The sequence below is a fragment of the Miscanthus floridulus genome, chromosome 18 (assembly GCF_019320115.1).
Source record: "Miscanthus floridulus cultivar M001 chromosome 18, ASM1932011v1, whole genome shotgun sequence".
NCBI classification, from domain to species: Eukaryota; Viridiplantae; Streptophyta; class Magnoliopsida; order Poales; family Poaceae; genus Miscanthus; species Miscanthus floridulus.
This window is the reverse complement of record NC_089597.1, coordinates 120,465,754-120,470,922: the sequence shown is the minus strand read 5'-3', so window position 1 is coordinate 120,470,922 and position 5,169 is coordinate 120,465,754. Positions and strand designations below refer to the sequence as shown.

The following is a 5,169-nucleotide window of genomic DNA, read 5'->3' as shown; positions in this document are numbered from 1 at the left end:
CTTTTTTCATGATGTTGTTTTAACCAGGGTAAAACTATAGTTTCTTTTCTAGATATGAAGTTTGACATTTAATAGAAGTTGTAGTTTGAGTTGAGTACAACAAACTTTGCTTTTAGACATAAACTTAAATCAGTCTTTAACATGGCCGAATAGTGATCACAAGTTTGAATATAGTGTTGTTTTGACCCCTCCAAATCTTTCTAATCCCCTGATCGCCGGCGATGAGTTGACATGTATGCAACACTTTATCTTTCAAATTTATATAGCAACTCAATTTGATACCTTAGTACGAGTTTAAATACTCTCTAAGAGATGACAACAAAACAAGTCTCCTCAAGTTTGGACTTAGCCACGGTTCGCTTGAATTACTTCAGCAGTACTTTTCAGCAAACAAACAGTGTTTTCCTCTCACAACAATCAGTATAAGCATCAGCATAAGCCAAATTTTAGCATAAGCGAATAGGGCTGATAAAAAACCAGACTTAACCACAGTCATAAATTCTAAACTTAGCCGTACTTCCACGTGCTTACAGGTCATAATGTGCTTAGAAGTGATGTGTGTTGCATGCATGCTTGCATGCCTGCACATGTACATACGGTTCATTACATGCACGTAGTACGTACTACTACTCCGGTTAGCAATGCAACAGACAGATGGAGCCGAGCCCTGCATTGCCCGGCCGTGCTGTAGGAGCCGAGACTTGCACCGTACATTTGGTGGATCGCAAATTTTTTTATCTTAAGTATTTCTAGATTGTTTTAAGTGATCAAACAGCAAGTCACTATAAAAGCTCTAGAGTTAGCCACATTTCTCAATATCCAAATCATAAAAAAAATCAAATTTGTCAATTTTCATAGCTCGGCGCCATAGTAATTGACGTCAAGCTTGACGTCAAGATCTATGACGCCGAGCTCATGATACATCCGCGCCATGCAGGTAGCCACATTAGCGATACTCAGAAAATGACCCTGGACCTCGGCGTCAAAGAACATGTACATTCGGCGTCATTTATCATGGCGCCGAGGTCAGGATCTATTTTTTGAAAGGATACCACCAGGAGTATATTTGTGAAAAATTTTCAAAAAAAAAGGTAAAAAAAAATCGGTACAGGAAGCAGTGTCTCCGTCGATGTCAGCTCTCGTTTTCACGAGAACTTTGGAACGCGAAGACATGCTAAAAAAATACACTATTTTTATATTCTGCATATCAATCAATCAGATTTATATTCTGCATATCAATCAATCGGATTTGAGGAGATCGCAATGTAAAGATAAAAGAAAATTCTCCACTAAAAAAACAATGTTCTAGGAATGAAACAGATTGATGGGTAAGCTAATTACCAGTGACGTGTGAAGGAGACGACCCGTAATTAAATGGGCATTCTTGTGCCCAATGCTAACATGCAGTGTGAGAAATCTGATTGGATTGGATCAAACGCTCGAGAGGCTGAACGACCCGACCCTGTCAACTCTCAAGTGCATGCCAGCCTGACTGCCGCCTCTCCTTCGCCTGGTAAAATCAGTCATTTTCTTAGAGTCCAAATGGCCATTTCAGAGTTCCAAATGGCAAATTACAGGTGTCAAATATACGTTTTTGTGAACCATACATGGCAAAATCTACAGTTGTTTGGAGCCTGAATGTTTGCTACGACTGATCACGTTTTCTGAAGCAGAGTTTCATGCTGTCGACGCTGGGCCTGCAAGCAAGCCTACACCTGACCCAAGTGTAGTTTGGGCTGGGCTAGCACGTTTCTCGTTAGGAAAGAAGAACATTTTTTTTTTGGCCTTCCTTAACTATAATCGAAGTCTAGATTTTCGTCTCAAGCTCTAAAGTCAGACAAATCGTCTTCCTCAAATCTCAAAGCCATGTATTATATCTCTTTGCCCCGGCTAGAAGTAGTTTTCAAATCTTTTTCATTATTTTTTAGTTAAAATATATGAAATAGATCTCTAAGTTTCTAAAAGCTTTGTCTAACATCCTTGAGATAAATTCAGATATGAGAAACCCGAATAAAATATATAGAGCTACTGAAAATATATATCAAAGCTTCCGAGAATTAGATTTTAGCACTAAAAATGCGACAAATGTCTCGAAGTACCTTAATAATTCCCAAACAGTATTCTAATCAATGTCTAAATGTGTCTTAAAACTTTCCACATAAAAAAATATGAAATGCATCTAACATTAATGCAACATACATTAATGATGAACGGATTCATGATGGTTGCACTCATGGTGGCCGCATCTCTCTTGTTGTGGAAAGTTTCTGAAACGTATTTAGACATTGATTAGGATTTTTTGGAATCTTTCATTTTTTCTGGATATTTTTCCATTTTGTAGAGACAAACAGTTATATTTTTATGAGCTCTAAATATTTTATTTCTTTATTTATATTCCAATCTATCTTTATACTTCTTTAGATTTTGAGGCATAGTGATATTTTTGTGGCTTAAAAACCTTATCAAATGTTTATCAGTTGTTTTTATAAAAGTATGATGAAATTAAAATGTTTTTTTAGAGCTGAGTGAGGCAGTTCCTCCACTTTAAGAGTTGAAGGAAGCAAGAAAAAAAGACTTTATTGAGGTTCAAAGCTTGGCCCAAAATTACTTCCTTCGATGAAGACCGATCGGATGGATGTGTGGAAGAGTAAGTGCCTCCTACTAGTGGGATGGTGGATGCCATTTGGCATTGGCCTCCTACTCCACTTCCTTTCGTAACTTCCCACGTCCTTGCAGCCACCCTCACTATTGCATTTGAAGACACTTGGAAATAGATGACCAGACGAGCCACAACAAATAGGTTGTGGTGAGGCCTGTATTTTTTTGCACAGGTCTAAGCACAACCTCTATAGTGATTGGACTAGCATGATCCGATGCGTTGTGGCGTGCTTGGATTAAGAACCAGTCCCATCAAGCGGCTTAGACACATACCATTTAAAGAGTCTGCCCGATAGCGCATTATTGCCCTCAACACCCCATGTATCCCCGCCTAACCATCCCAAACCCTAATCCCGCTCATCACCCCTCGAGTCCCATGCAGCCACCGCTCTTGACTCCCGCTATCTTCCCCTAACCCCTTTCGTGGCAGCGTGGCTTTGCCCTGTCGCCCACTCTCCTCTAGCCTCTCCCCTCCACCATGGCTTAAGTGCAGGCCTCCCCCTCAAACTCGTCGTATGCCTTGACACACAGAAGGCGTGTGGGAGCTAGACGCGGCAATGGGCCCACAGTGGCACTATCGTGGTCAGCGACTCAGTGTCCACATCATGTGCAAATGCGCAAACCATTAAGCGTTAACTAATTGATGACCTTCGGTGTGAACGGAGACCTTAGATCTGCATATGCTTGTATTGATATATCTTGATTTCTTGAACTGTAGTTTGTGAACTAGATTTGGTCGTGCCTGTGTTGATCTATGATCTATACTCCTTTTTTTTGTGAGCAAAATCTATGATCTATACTCCAATGTAGTTATAGTAGTTAGACAGGGCTAGCACGACCCGTTAGGCTTAACGGGCCTACCAGGCCAGCACGACATGGCTAATGCAGCCGTGAGCTATGCTTGGGCCGTTAGCTGAGGCTGAGCCCGTTGGGCGTCATGGCATTGCCACCATGCCAGTCGCTGGCGCCGACGCTGCTGCAGTCCTGCACTGTGCTGCAACTGCCGTGCCTTTGTTGTCGGTGGAAAGGCCGCACGGGGACGGGACGGGACGTGCGTGCGCGGCTAGAGTCCCGAATCCCGGTTCTCCTCGCACAGGAACTCCCTGGAGCACGCCCGCTCCACCTCCCGCTCGTAGTTGTGCACCAGCACGTCCGTCGTCGCGCCTTCCCCGGCCCGCGTCCGCGCCAGCACCCCCGCTGTGAATATCGCCGACATCCTGCCCGGCGACGTCGCCGTGTACCTGTCGAGCCGCATTGGAGAGGACGTTAGCGTTAGCGTTAGCTAGGGCGAGAAATGGACGGAGCTGGGAAAAGATTGGATCTTTCTTCTTCTTCTTTTTGGGGAAGAAGAGAAGCTGGATGGATGGATCTTGGATGGTGGAGAAAGCGATGGCCGGATGGGTTCCTTACCCGCGCGGGCCGTCGACGAGGATGACGTCCCAGGAGACGTCATAGAGCTAGTTGGGGAGGTCGTTGATGGCGAGGCGGCAGTCAGAGAAGAGGAGGTTCTGCACCGGTCGGCACTCGGCGGCGCGTGCGGCGTCCAGCAGGTCCGGGAACTCGCGGACCGTGGTGGTGTAGGCGACGTCGTAGGCCTCCAGCCCCGGGTGGCGGCCCTCCAGGTGGGCCACGTAGTACTGGTTCTCGTCCAGGAACACGGTGCGGCCGCCGTGGTTGAGCGCGCGCCACAGCGGCACCTCCCCGCCGAGCCCGAACACGAGCAGGTTGCACGGCGCGCGGCGCCGGAGCACGGCCGCGATGGCGCGCACGTCGGCCCCCGGCATGCTCGCCGTCGAGTTCCCGCCCGCCGACGCGTACTGTACCAGCGCGTCGAACACGTGCCCCGGCAGACCCTCGCCCGTTCCGGCGGCGGCGGCGGCGCCAGCCCCCGCCGGCACCGCGAACGCCGCGGCCGCCCGAGTGCCCGCGCCTGCAGCCCCCGGGTCACGCGCGGCCGACAGCAGCGTGGTGGCCAGGGAGACGCAGGCGAAGCAGGCCAGGAACACGGCGGCGCACACCCGGCGCCGCGCGCCAAGAACCGCCCCGGGCGACTTGTTGGACGACGGGTGCACCACGAGCAGCTTCGGCCCGCTCAGCCCCTTCATCTCCTCCTGCTCGGCTGCTCCCCTGCTGCTACCAGCTTGGTTGGGGCAAGGCAATGGCGAGGCGCGGAGCCGGCGCGCGGGTGGGGCGAGCGTGACGAATTTATTGGTAGGAGGACTGGTCTACTCCTCTTCCTCCTCCGTGGCCCGGAGAGAGGGAGCGAGCGAGAGAGATATGGGGGGGGGGGGGGGGGGGGGGGGGGGGGGGGATTGGGATGGGGAATGGATGACGTGTCGGCTCAAGTGGAGGCAGCCGCAGGCCGCAGCAAGATGAAGAAGATGCGTTCGTTCGGTCCGGAGTCCGGACTCGGGAGGTGGTTGGAAATGGAATTGGATGACAGGGGCGAAACGAAAGAGTTCTGTTCCGTTCAGTCCCGCCGGGATTTGCGGTGGGTGGCGCTCTCCGTTT

General features: G+C 49.0%; 1 pseudogene; it reads right to left on the bottom strand.

The window, feature by feature from the left end:
* Positions 1–3,356: 3,356 nt before the first annotated feature.
* On the bottom strand, positions 3,357–4,910 carry LOC136522271 (protein IRREGULAR XYLEM 15-like; annotated as a pseudogene).
* Positions 4,911–5,169: the final 259 nt, after the last annotated feature.